Source organism: Triticum dicoccoides, chromosome 3B (genome assembly GCF_002162155.2).
Source record: "Triticum dicoccoides isolate Atlit2015 ecotype Zavitan chromosome 3B, WEW_v2.0, whole genome shotgun sequence".
In the NCBI taxonomy this organism is placed as follows: domain Eukaryota; kingdom Viridiplantae; phylum Streptophyta; class Magnoliopsida; order Poales; family Poaceae; genus Triticum; species Triticum dicoccoides.
In genome coordinates, this window is record NC_041385.1 from 257384453 (window position 1) to 257399428 (window position 14976).

Genomic DNA, 14976 nt, shown 5'->3' on the forward strand with positions numbered 1-14976 from the left:
GCGGGCGAAAAATACTTAATGATTAAAGCATCTTTGCACATGTTCCAAGAATCGATACTATTGCGAGGCAAAGAAGAAAACCAAAATTTTGCACGATCTCGCAAAGAAAACGGAAATAATTTCAACTTCACAACATCATTGTCGACATCTTTTTTCTTTTGCATATCGCATAATTCCACGAATGTGTTAAGATGGGACGCGGCATCCTCATTAGGAGTATCGGCAAATTGATCTTTCATGACAAGATTCAACAAAGTATATTAATATCACAAGACTCCGCACTAGTGGCTGGAGGAGCAATCGGAGTGCTAATAAAATCATTGTTGTTGGTATTTGAGAAATCACACGACATGGTGTTCTCTTGAGTCATGATGACTTCGCAACAAGATTGCACTCAAAAACAGATCTGACGAGAAAACGGTGAACGAAAAAAGGGCGAATAAAACGGCAAATTTCTGTGAAGTGGGGGGAGAGGAAAACGAGAGGCAAATGGCAAATAATGTAAATTGTGAGGAGATGAGATTTGTGATTAGGAACCTGGTTGATGTTGAAGATCTTCCCCGACAATGGCACCAGAAATTCTTTTTGATGTCTGCTAGAACTACGTCGGTATTTCCCCAAAGAGGGAGGGATGATGCAGTATAGCGACGGTATGTATTTACCTCAGTGATGAGACCAAGGTTATCGAACCAGTAGGAGAACCTCCTCACACCATGTAAACAGCACCTGCACACAAATAACAAATGCTCGCAACCCGACGTGTTAAAGGGGTTGTCAATCCCTTCCGGGTACGGTGCCTCAAGGTAGGCAAATAACGTGAGGTAAAAAGTGGTAGATAGGATAAATAGATCGCGGAACAAATAAATTGCAGCAAGGTATTTTTGTATTTTTGGTTTAATAGATCTGAAAATAAATGCAAGAGAAAAATAGATCACAAAGGCAAATATGATGAAAAGAGACCCTGGGGCCATAGGTTTCACTAGTGGCTTCTCTCGAGAAAAATAGCAAATGGTGGGAAAACAATTACTGTTGGGCAATTGATAGAACTTCAAATAATCATGATGATATCCAGGCAATGATCATTATATAGGCATCATGTTCAAGATTAGTAGACCGACTCCTGCCTGCATCTACTACTATTACTGCACACATCGACCGTTATCCAGCATGCATCTAGTGTATTAAGTTCATGAGAAAACGGAGTGTTGCAATAAGAATGATGACATGATGTAGACGAGATATGTTTATCTATTGCGGCAGATATAGATCTCATCTTGTTATCCTTAGTAGCAACGATACATACATGTCGGTTCCCCTTCTGTCACTGGGATCAAGCACTGTAAGATCGAACCCACTACAAAGCACCTCTTCCCGTTGCAAGATAAATAGATCAAGGCTGCCAAACAAAACCCAAATATCAGAAAAGAAATACGAGGCTATAAGCAATCATGCATATAAGAGATCAAAGAAGACTCAAATAACTTTCATGGATAAAAACACAGATCTGATCATAAACTCAAAGTTCATTGGATCCCAACAAACACACCACCAAAAGACTTACATCATATGGATCTCCAAGAGACCATTGTATTGATAATCAAGAGAGAGAGGAAGCCATCTAGCTACTAACTACGGACCCGTAGGTCTACAAAGAACTACTCACGCATCATAGGAGAGGCACCAATGGAAGTTGTGAACCCCTCCATGACGGTGTCTAGATTGGATCTGGTGGTTCTGGACTCCGCGATTGGATCTGGCTCGGGCTATATTTCGTCGACTCTCCTAGGGTTTCTGGAATATTGTTGTATTTATAGAGCAAAGAGGCGGTTCGGGGGCACCCGAGGTGGGCACAACCCACCTGGGCGCGTATGGGCCCCCTGGTGCGCCCTGGTGGGTGTTGCTCCCCTCGAGGAGCCCCTTAGGTGCTTCCTTGGCCCATTGGCTTTCTTTTGGCCCAAAAAAATTCCTCCAGGAGTTGCGTTGCGTTTGGACTCAGTTTGATATTGATTTCCTGTGATGTAAAAAACATGCAGAAAACAACAACTGGCACTAGGCACTATGTCAATAGGTTAGTACCAAAAATTTATATAAAATGACTATAAAATGATTGTAAAACATCCAAGAATGATAATATAACAACGTGGAACAATCAAAAATTATAGATACGTTGGAGACGTATCACCGACCACTACAGAAGATAGAGAGAAAATGAAAGCCAGTCCTTATGCCTCAGCCATAGGTTCTATCATGTATGCTATGTTATGTACCAGACCTGATGTGTGCCTTGCTATAAGTTTAGCAGGGAGGTACCAAAGTAATCCAGGAGTGGATCACTAGACAGCAGTCAAGAACATCCTGAAGTACCTGAAAAGGACTAAGGATATGTTTCTCATTTATGGAGGTGACAAAGAGCTCGTCGTAAATGGTTACGTCGATGCTAGCTTTGACACTGATCCACATGACTCTAAGTCACAAACCGGATACGTATTTTTACTGAATGGTGGAGATGTCAGTTGTTGCAGTTCGAAGCAGTGTGTCATCGCAGGATCTACGTGTGAAGCAGGGTACATAGCTGCTTCAGAAGCAGAAAATGAAGGAGTCTGGATGAAGGAGTTCATATCTGATCTAGGTGTAATACCTAGTGCATCCGGTCCAATGAAAATATTTTGTGACAATACTGGAGCAATTGCCTTGGCGAAGGAATCCGGAGTTCACAAAAAGACCAAACACTTCAAGAGACGCTTCAACTCCATCCGTGATCTAGTCAAGGAGAGAGACATAGAGATTTGCAAAATACATACGAATTTAAATGTGGCAGACCCGTCGACTAAGCCCCTTCCACGAGCAAAACATGATCAGCACCAAGACTCCATGGGTGTTAGAATCATTACAATGTAATCTAGATTACTGACTCTAGTGCAAGTGGGAGACTCAAGGAAATATTCCCTAGAGGCAATAATAAAGTTGTTATTTTATATTTCCTTGTTCATGATAAATGTTTATTATTAATGCTAGAATTGTATTAACCGGAAACTTGATACATGTGTCGATACATAGACAAAACACCGTGTCCCTAGTATGCCTCTACTTGACTAGCTCGCTAATCAAAGATGGTTAAGTTTCCTAGCCATAGACATGTATGTCATTTGATGAACAGGATCACATCATTAGGAGAATGATGTCATGGACAAGACCCATCTATTAGCTTAGCATAATGATCGTTCAGTTTTATTGCTACTGCTTTCTTCATGTCAAATACATATTCCTCAGACTATGAGATTATGCAACTCCGGGATACCGGAGGAATGCCATTTGTGCTATCAAACGTCACAACGTAAGTGGGTGATTATAAAGATGCTCTACAGGTATCTCCGAAGGTGTTTGTTGGGTTGGCACAGATCGAGATTAGGATTTGTCACTCCGAGTATCGGAGAGGTATCTCTGGGCCCTCTCGGTAATGCACATCATAAGAAGTATTGCAAGCATTGTGACTAATGAGTTAGTTGAGGGATGATGCATTATAGAACGAGTAAAGAAACTTTCCCATAATGAGATTGAACTAGGTATGAAGATACCGACGATCGAATCTCGGGCAAGTAACATACCGATGACGAAGGGAATAATGTATGTTGTCATAACGGTTCGACCGGTAAAGATCTTTGTAGAATATGTGGGAACCAATATGAGCATCCAGGTTCCGCTATTGGTTATTGACCGTAGAGGTGTCTCGGTCATGTCTACATAGTTCTCAAACTCATAGGGTCTGCTCGCTTAACATTCGATGAAGATCTGTATTATATGAGTTATGTGATTTGGTGACCGAATGTTGTTCGGAGTCCCGTATGAGATCACGGACATGACGAGGAGTCTCTAAATGGTCGAGAGGTAAAGATTCATATATAGGACGATAGTATGCGGACACTGGAAGTGTTCCGGGGTACCGGGTACGTATCGGGTCACCGGAAGGGGTGCCAGGCAACCCCCGGCAAACTACATGGGCCTAATGGACCAAGAGGGGGACAGACCAGCCCCTAAGGGTCTGGTGTGCCCCCATGTAGGCCGAATTGGGGGCGAAGGAAAGGGGGGAAGAGAGAAGGAAGGGGAGGGATTCGGCCTCCCCCTTCCTTCCCTTCCCCTCCTCCTTCCTTCCTCCTCCGGAACTTATGGAAGGGGGGAGGCCGAATTGGGGAGGCGCCCAAGTAGGATTCCTCCTACTTGGGGCACCCCCTTGGCTGCCTCTCCTCCCCTCTAACATAGGTATATATATGTGGGGGGCAATGCTAGAACACACATCACTGATTCCTAGCCGTGTGCGGTGCCCCCCTCCATAGTTTACGCCTCTAGTCATATTCATGTAGTGCTTAGGCGAAGCCCTACGTGGATCACTTCTGCATCACCGTCACCAGACGTCGTGCTAACGCAATTCTCCCTCAACACTTTGCTGGATGAAGAGTTCGATGGATGTCATCAAGCTGAACGTGTGTAGAACTCGGAGGTGTCGTACGTTCGGTGCTTGACCGGTCAGAACGAGAAGACGTTCGACTACATCAACCGTGTTAACAAACGCTTCCGCTTTTGGTCTACGAGGGTACATGGACACAATCTCCCCCTCTCGTTGCTATGCATCTCCTAGATAGATCTTGCATGAGCGTAGGAATTTTTTGAAATTGCATGCTACGTTTCCCAACAATATATTTATGAACTGGAGCTAGTTCTGGGTCGCCCTAGGTTATGACTGTTATATGATGATTATAATCCAACACCGGTCCAATGCCTACGCGTTTTCCGCATATTGCACTCGCTAAGTTACTATTGCTATTGCTACTGTTACACTTGCTACAAAACCATTGCTACCACTATTACCGATACTGCTATTGCTCCACTACTATCAAAACTATCATATTACTGTGCTACTAATCACTTTGCTACAGATACTTAATCTGCATGTGTGGTTGAATTGACAACTCAATTGCTAATACTTGCTAATATTCTTTGGCTCCCCTTGTGTCGAATCTATAAATTGGGGTTGAATACTCTACCCTCGAAAACTATTGTGATCCCCCATAATTGTGGGTTATCAACTCACAACTCTTCTTTGTGACAATATCGCTGCCATTCAAATGGCTAAAGATCCACTGAAGCATGGACTAACCAAACATAGTGGTGTGAATGCCTCCTTTATTCGATATCATTGCCAACCATCTACTATTAATCTCTGGTGCATCCCCTCAGAGCTTCAAGTTGCAGATTTTTTTCACAAAGGCTCAAACTAGAGATCAGCATACTTTTCACATTCTCAAACTCAGTGTATATGATGCATACACCGGCATACCCAATGACAAATCTTGTATAGGCTATACTCCAGGGTAGTGTAAGGAATTGGCTCATGTAACCCTCTACTTCTTCCTCTTAATATATAAAATGTTTGTTCTGCTCAATCCCATCCCCTCACAACAATATTGAACTAAACCTTGAAATCAAAAGGGGCTTTCTCAATGTTGAAAGCTCCATTGTCGATAAAGTACGTCTGACCACCTAAAACGGTAGAGGTCAAAAAAATCTCAACATACACTAGTATATATCACCATGAATACTAACTACTTCCATCGCCATACTACTCATGCGAGGAAGAGGTTCAAATAGTGATGTTTTTTTGACAAAGGGTGGATTTTGGCTCGAAATGGAGCATTAGGAAGATACAGAACACAATGAGCCCACTATGGCTTCTGCATAGTTAGGATGCACATAGCCAACACAAATGCATGCACAAAAGATACACCATCAAAAAACAAAGTCATATAAGACCAAAACTATGTGTAGACAAGGACAGATAAACAAAGTGATCAGATCCGTGATCGGCAAACTACAAAAAATGACCATATCCGCAACAATCATCTCATGACACCACATAGACAAGCATGTTTTTCAACATCAACGCATTCTAGAAGGAAGCAACACTCAAGCACCTCCATCATCGGATCCAACCACCCAAGGCTAGAATCTAGGTTTTCACCCTGAAGAACCAGTCGGAGCATATCCAAGAAATGCCTTTAACAAGGTAATGGCATAAAAACATTGCCATTGACAATTATAACCAACTCAGGTCAGACCTAAACTTTCACCCCAAAACTCGAGACCAGGTGCTCGAGTAGCACCACCATCAAAGTCACTCATGTGTTGTCGTCACCACATTTCGTGATCCTAGCAGCTACCTGATGTGCGAACTGCACAGCCATTCTTCTGTTTGAGGCCTCCCTCCATAGTTTGTATCTCACTATTGAAGCCAACCTCCAGATCTAGAGGGAGGAACCCTTGTGAGGACCTTTCTGTGGGCACTGCAATTCGTAGTGAGGCTGCCATCGCGTCACATGAACTAGCCAGAATCACCACCTCCTTTCATTCTACAACCATGTTGATGTCTGCTAAGACCAAAAGAATCCAACACATCACCTCGCCACCACCCATTGTGAGGGCTTTGCTGAGAGACACATAGGCAACAACAAAGGGAGGATCCATGGAGGAGAGGGCGTTGGTGGTGTAAGCTTGGAGACGAAACCCGAGTGGCCAAGAGAGACGTAGGGATGATTCGATTTTTTCGTGTGTCGGGTTCTATAGTGCAAGAGGACGACAAAGCTGCTACTAGCCGACGCACCACGGTGCAAAGCTATCCTCCAGTAGCAATCGATCCATTCCAGGACGTGTAGTAGAGTACTAGTACACCTAACAGAACTCCAGCAGAATAACCTCAGGCCCGGCCCAGATCCGGCCAGCGCAAACCCTTACGCACTCCATTGTCACTGATCGGGACCATAGGCACATCGCGCACCCGGTTGAGCAGCAACCAAGGATATATAGACCTCAATGTCACCCCCCCTGCTGCACAGGCTAGCACGATGCCCATCAAACCTGCTTCGCCATGTAGAAGAACCGTCATCCATGCCTACAGCGTCGCGCTCAAGCACTCATCACCATGCCAACAATGAAGCAGCATGCTAGAGCTGTCCAAGCTAGATCCGGTCATCAATGTTGTCGTTGTTGTCCATGAGAAGCTTGCCACCGTGACCGAGATCCACCCACATACGAGCAAGGTCCCCGCTGCCTCCTCAGCCACACGGCTTCACTTGCAGCATCATCCGATGGCATCGAAGAGGAGGAAAGGAGGTGTGGTGACAGCTAGGGTTTGGACTCCCTTCTGAGTCGCTCACATGGGAACGATGTGGGGGTTGTTCTTTTTTATTATGCTTGGCCGGTTCAAAGAGGGATGTGATGGTGAAGAATGGCTTTAGTAGCATTCTTTAGCAACCAAGATCTCTACTATTAACCTCTATTATTAAAGTGGAGTTGGTTCCGTCACCTCCACTCCGGTTAATCCCCTTCCACCACAGACGTCTCCTCCCATCGTTTTTTAATGTTGGTTTTATCCGATTTCCTTCCAAAACTCTTCCCATGGTTTTTTCCCGCACTAAGTGTTTTCCTCGTTTTCTTCGTTTTGACCCTTGATGAATCAAAATCACAGAGTTTCATTCATCTCCACATAAAGGAATCAAATCATACGGCTGTAAAAGGAATCATATCATATCTTGCAATTTCCCAAAAACAATCAACATAACTAAACCAAACAATTTGCTATCCTTTGCTTATCAAAAAAATCCCGATCTCACAAGACATCATCCATCCTCCTCCTCTCAAGGAAATTGAATATTTGTTATCAAGTTCGCTATAGTTTCTCTATTATTAAAGGGGAATTGGTTCTGTCGCCTCCACTCCAGTTAACCCCCTTCCACCACAGATGTCTCCCCTTGTCAGTTTTTACGTTGGTTTTATCCGATTTCTATTCAAAACTCGTCCCATGGTTTTTTTCCGCATTAAGTGTTTTCCTCTTTTCTTTTGTTCTGGCCCTTCATGAATCAAAATCACAAAGGTTGGTTCTTCTCCACATAAAGGAATCAAATCATATGGCTAAAAATAATCAAATCATAACTTGCCAGTTCCCAAAAAACAATCAACATAACTAAATCAATCATTTTTCTATCCTTCCCTTAACAAGAAAAAGAATCTCGGTCTCACACCACATCATCCACCCCTCCTTCTCTGGAGGAAATTGACTATATGTTATCAAGTTCGTTGTAGTTTCTCTGCTATTAAAGTTGAGTTGGTTCCATGGCCTCCACTCTAGTTAATCCCCTTCCACCACAGACGTCTCCTCCCATTTGTGTTTATACATTGCCGCCACTGAGGATGCATACAGTGACGCAATTGCAGGTGTTGAAGCATCGCACTGGGGATATGAAGTGTGAGAAAGTGTTCAGGAGCTTCGTGCCCATCAAGATCTCTCTAGACAACATCCACACACCAATTTAGTTTCATGTTGCTACACACACAATTAATCAAGATATCTCAGGGTGAAAGGATTGTTGCAATAAGACTTGCTTGCTGGCAAAGATTAAAATAACTAAGACTTTCAACGAATAATATGTGTGTGAAGGATCTTCTCAACTTTGCTTTCTATTCAATTAGGTGCATATTTCATGAGATAATCTTTGTTTTGATTTTGTTTTTTTCTTGTGGATTTCAAGATAGGAGGGTAGCTTCGTAGGGGGGTGGGGTCAACGAGCAAGGTGATTTTGTAGTGTTTATGTTTGCATATTTTGTTCTGATTTCTCTTGATATTTGTTTATTTGTAGATAAATTGGATAGGCTTTGATTAAGACTGTTCTGGAATGAGAGATAATCTGGATGTGAATGATAGATGGAATGAGAGATAAACTGAAGATTATAATTGTGCCCTCTGTCATGATAATCTGGAATGAAGCATGCTGGTCCATTGTCGAGTGCTTCGCCGCAGCAAGGGGGCGATGGTGGTGCGGGTCCAGTCAACCGTGCTGCTAATGCGCCACCTCGGGGACAATGGGGTGACGATGGCATCAATTCTTATGGTGAGGGTCATCATCGTGGCTCGTCCTCGTCGGGCGGCGGGCGTGGCTATGCCTGGCAGAGTGATGGAACGGTTGAAAGACCGTTTTATGGTCCTCCAGGAGGCTTTGTCGAGGGGGCATCTGGCCCTGATCACGGGCACAGAGGTGGCTACCGTGGTCATCGTGGTGGTCGCAGTGGGAGAAACCGTTACCGCCAGCATCCTCCGCCGCCGGTCGTTCTGGAACCGACGACCTCCTCGGAGGTGGCTGCTTCCGGACAGACGTCGGAATTGTCCGGTCAGGCTATGGAGGTGGTAACGGCGCTGGCTACTGCTGAGATCCCTGTGACTGAGCCAGTGGCGGCGGGTGCTTTAGGTGTTGTTGATGGTGAGAGAGCTTCCAAGTGGGCTCGGAAAAAGAAGAAGATGTTGTGTTATCGATGTGGTGAGAGAGGCCACTTTATTGCTGAATGTGTGACCGAGTTATGTGATACTTGCCTCAAACCAGCGCACGACACGGGAGAGTGCCCGATACTGAGAGATCAGATGCTGAGTATTACTATTTATGGAGTATACTGTGCTGAGCTGATGTTCTTTGAGTCTCCTTGTGTGAGGGAGGTCCCAGAGGAGGCCCAGAGCACGACTACGGGGGTGGTCAAAGTCATGAAAGGTGATGTGTCTGAGGCTCAGATTATGCAGAGGCTTAGGGAGTTAGCTCCAGGTGATTTTCAGCGGGAGCTTATTCGACTCGAGGCCAACACATATAAGGTTGACTTCCCTACTATAGAGGACTTGGTGCGTCTTCTCAGTTTTGGGCTATGCAGAGTTCCTGGCACAGAGTGCATTCTTGAGTTTCACGAGTGGAAAAAGGTAGAGCCACAGGGTAAGCCTCTCACTCAGGTCTGGTTGTGTTTTTCGGGTGCTCCATCGAAGTTGATTCAGGACGCTCGGGTAGCTGCAAGTTTGGGGTTTCTGGTCGGGAATACTGAGAGAGTGGACATGGCCTTTACCCGAGCTAACGGGGTGGCCCGACTACTAGTGAGTGTTCTGGACATTGAGTTTGTGCCTGACGTGGTCAAGTGGACACATAAGGGCCTCATGTATAACCTTGACATTGAGTTTGAGGACTCTGAGTTCTTCGCTGAGGCTCTGGCGGGGACTGATGTGGACGTGCATGATAAGAATGATGGTTCGGGTAATTCGGAGGCGTGAGGGGGGATGCTGGGCATGAGTTGCCCAATGGCCCGGGTACTGACCCTCAGATGCCCGGGAATGGGGCTGCACCCTCTACGTCGGTGCCTATGAGTACTTTGAGATTTGGTTCTTTTCAGCCTGCTTCCGCGCCTCCCAGGCTGTGGAGCGATAGGGCGGAGTCCGAGGATGTGCTAGAACGCACGCTCCCTCCACTGGACTTTGTTGAGGCAGCTGGTTCTATGGAGGGGAGGGCCGAGTTTGGGCAGGTAGCCCCCTGTTCTCCCACCACTACTGCTGGTTCGCCGCATGGGAGGACTCCGTCGAGACTGGCCACAGAGGTGGCGGTGTTGCCGAGCGGTCACAAGGGTTTGGGAGGGGGACCAGGGCAGGAGGCCTCAACTCCCTCTTCTCCTGCGGTGGTCAGGGTGACCGAGCCTGTGGCGTCGATCGACTACCAGCTGACGCCGAAAGGGTTGGCCCCGGTGCTCTTCGGCCTTAGGGCCGGGTCGGGTGAGGAGCGGGGGCAGGTGGCCCCCGCCTTCACGTCACCTCGCGGGACTCCAGGTGGGGAGCTTGGGCAGGTAGCCCAGCACTCACTAACCCCACGCTTGCCGGCGAATTGCGGTGACTCTCCGATTGTAGCGGCTTGGTCGTGCATTGGGGGTGGGGCAGGAGGCCTTACCCCAAACAGGCCGTCTGGGGAGGAGGTCATTACTTTTGGAGGTATTCTGGATCCTGTGTCTGAGGGGAGACGAATGAGCTATCGCCTCCAGGACTAGCCGGATGTTGATGATATGCAGCTGAGGTGCGCCATGCGGGCGGCCAAGCTTCGTGACATTGAGGTCACTACTGGTATGTCAGTCAACACTTCCAATTCCATTATGCACTTTTCAATGATGAGATTATTCACAATGCAAATCAGTTGGGAGTTTCACTAGGTAGTTATGAAAGTGAAATCTCTAAATCCGTTAATGATATCCTGGACCTGGAAGCGAAACGTGCTTTAGAGTTGATTCACAACTTAGCAACGGTCAAACCTATGAACGATTCTGACATAGATGCTTTGGGAGTCAGGGTGCTAGATACTTTCTGTGCGGATCTTGCCCCATCCCTCCTTGAGATAGAGGAGGAGGATGGTTCTATGACCCTAGGGGATGTTGCCCTGGTCGATGGGCAGGTTGTTAGATCCACAGGGACCGGTTGTGAGGACCGGATAGAGGATCAGAACAAGCCCAAACGTAAATGGAGGCGAAAGATTTATCCAGCATCTGTGGTGCGTAGAAGTGCTAGGATCCATACTACTAAAAAATTCCATGATGACTTATGAGAGGCATCTTTTGGAATAGCAGAGGTCTGACAGACTTGGCTAAAATAAGGTTTTTAGCAGATGCTTCCATTGAGCACAGGTTGGATTTTATCGCCCTCTCTGAAACAGGAAGAGACAATTTCTCTCCTCGGTTTCTTAGCACTTTATCGAGGGGTGTCGATTTTGATTAGCATTGCCTTCCCCCAAGAGGAAGATCAGGGGGGATCTTACTTGGGGTTAGATGCGAGATGTTGGAAGTCTGAAGTGCGGTTATGGGTGATTTCGTCGTCAAATTTTGGGTTAGATCCAAGATCGATGGCTTTAATTGGGCACTGGTAGCAGTATATGGGGCCGCGTAGCCGGAGCTTAAACCAGACTTTCTGGCGGATCTCGTCTGTATTTGTGGGTCTGAGCAGCTTCCAATCTTGGTTGGGGTGACTTTAACATTATTAGAAGGAAAGAAGAAAAGAATAATGATAATTTTGACGCCAGGTGGTCGTTCATGTTTAATACCATTATTGAAAGCTTGGATCTCAGAGAGATAGAGCTTTCGGGTAGAAAATTCACTTGGGCTAATACCTGGCAAACCCGACGTATGAGAAGCTGGATCGAGTCCTAGCGAGCGTCGACTAGGAATAGAAATTCCCTCTGGTAACAGTTCAAGCATTATCTCGTGGAATCTCTGACCACACCCCTCTGCTGGTTGACTCTGGCGAGGCAACGCATGTGGGTAATAAAAACACCTTTTCTTTTGAACTAGCGTGGTTTGAAAGAGAAGGCTTACTGGATCTGATAGCCAGGGAATGGGTGAAAGATGCAGGGGGAGGTCATCTATTGAGAGATGGTAGAATAAGATTAGGAACTTGAGAAGTTTCTTGCGAGGGTGGGCTAAGCATCTCAGTGGGATCTATAAGGCTGAAAAGGAAAGGCTCCTTACACTTATTCAGTCCCTAGATTTGAAAGCCGAGTCAACAATTTTAGAAACCTCGGAGCTCCACGCTAAAGTAGACGCGGAGATGAGTCTGAAAGAACTTCTGCGAGAAGAGGAGTTGAAGTGGGCATTGCGAGCTAAGGTTCGCAAAGTTGTCCAAGGGGACGCCAACACTCAATTCTTCCATATGATCGCCAACGGCAAGCATAGAAAGAAAAGAATCTTTCAACTTGAGCAAGATGAGGGGATAATTTTAGGACAGGAAAACCTAAAATTATACATAACCAATTACTACAAGCAGCTATTTGGGCCTCTAGAGGATAATTTTGTGTCCTTGGATGAGTCTAGGATTGAGGATGTTCCTCGGCTGGCTGCGGAGGAGAATGATGTTTCAACCGCCCCATTTTCGGAGAAAGAGGTGTTTGAAGCTATTTCACAGATGAAGAATAATAAAGCTCCGGGGCCGGATGAATTTCCGGTGGAGTTTTATAAAAAATGTTGGCACATAATTAAAGGGGATTTGTTATCGTTGTTCCATGATCTATTTGCCGGACAGCTTCACTTGTTGCACCTGAATTTTGGAACAATAACTTTGCTTCCGAAGAAAACAGAGGCTGTGAGAATTGAGCAGTTCAGGCCTATCTGTCTTCTTAATGTTAGTTTCAAAAAATTTACCAAGGTTGGGACTAATAGACTCACACAGATTGCGCACTCTGTGGTGCAGCCGACCCAAACTGCTTTCATGCCGGACAGAAACATCCTAGAAGGAGTTGTGGTCCTTCATGAAACGCTCCATGAAATCCATACAAAAAAACTAGACAGGGTTGTTTTCAAAGTGGATTTTGAAAAAGTGTACGATAAAGTCAAATGGCCCTTCCTGCAATAGGCATTGCGCATGAAAGGTTTTGATCAGGCCTAGAGACACCTTGTTGAGTCTTTCACGCAAAAAGGGAGTGTTGGAATCAAAGTGAATGACGACATAGGTCACTACTTCCAAACACATAAGGGCCTGAGACAAGGAGATCCAATGTCACCTATTCTGCTCAACATTGTAGTTGACAATTCTAATAGGAAGGGCAAATGATGCTGGTCAAGTAGGTGGCCTGGTACCTCATCTAGTTGATGGAGGGGTGTCTATCCTACAGTACGCTGATGATACTATTATCTTCATGGAGCATGACTTGGCAAAAGCGAGAAACATGAAGCTGGTGTTATGCTTATTCGAACAATTGACCGGGTTAAAAATTAACTTCCACAAAAGCGAATTATTCTGCTTCGGAAGAGCCAAAGAGGAACAAGAGGCGTACAAACAATTGTTCGGCTGTGAACTGGGGGCTTTACCTTTCACATATTTGGGTATAGCAATTCACCATCGTAAGCTAACAAATAGAGAATGGAAGTGTATTGAGGATCAATTTGAAAAGAAACTGAGTTGCTGGAAGGGCAAGCTGATGTCATATGGGGGATGGTTAATTCTCATTAATTCGGTACTCACGAGCATGCCTATGTTTCTCTTGTCTTTTTTCGAGGTACCAGTTGGAGTTCGGAAAAGACTGTGTTTCTATCGATCCTGCTTCTTCTGGCAGAGTGATGACCTGAAAATAAAGTATAGACTCGCTAAATGGGATATTATTTGTCGACCGAAAGACCAAGGGGGTCTAGCTAACGAAAATCTTGAGGTTAAGAACAGATGTCTTCTCAGCAAGTGGTTGTATAAGCTATCTGTAGGGTCGGAGGCCACGTGGGCGCAGATTCTGCGTAATAAGTACCTTCATTAGAAAACTTTGTCCCAGGTGACAGTGAGGCCGATGGGCTCGCCTTTTTGGAAAGGTCTGATGAGAGTTAAATCAGTCTTTTTCAACAGGACAAAGTTTAAAGTCAGAAACGATACATCTACGAGATTCTGGGAGGATACATGGCTAGGGGAAACGCCCCTCGCGCTTCAATATCCTTCACTTTATAGCATTGTTCAACGAAGAGATGCTTTCGTTGCAACCGTGCTCAGTCCACTCCTCTCAATATTCATTTCAGGAGAACACTTGTCGGTGCCCGTTGGGAAGCCTGGCTCCATCTGGTGAGAAGACAGATGGATGTGCAGCTTTCTCAACTTCCAGACCAGTTGCGCTGGAAGCTAACCAGGAATGGAGAGTTTACAGTTAAATCCATGTATCTGGATGTTATCAACACTGGCTCTATTCCTAGTTCGAAACATGTTTGGAATGTCAAAGTACCTTTGAGAGTTAAAGTTTTTATGTGGTTTGTACACAAACAAGTCATTTTAACTAAGGACAACTTGGCAAAACGCAACTGGATTGGTTCTACAAGATGTAGTTTTTGTGACCGGGATGAGACCATCAAACACCTCTTTCTTGATTGTCCGATGGCGAAAATTTTATGGAGGACTGTTCACATTGCTTTTAAAATTACTCCTCCGAATAATATCAACACGTTATTTGGGACGTGGCTTGATGGGATAGAGTCCGAAACAGCGAGACACATTCGTGTAGGAGTATGTGCTTTACTGTGGGCAGTCTGGAACTGCAGGAATGATTTGGGTTTTAACAGAACAACAAATACTCTTTTTTGCAGGTTATCTTTCGAGCCACTGCGTTGATCCGTATGTGGTCGCTA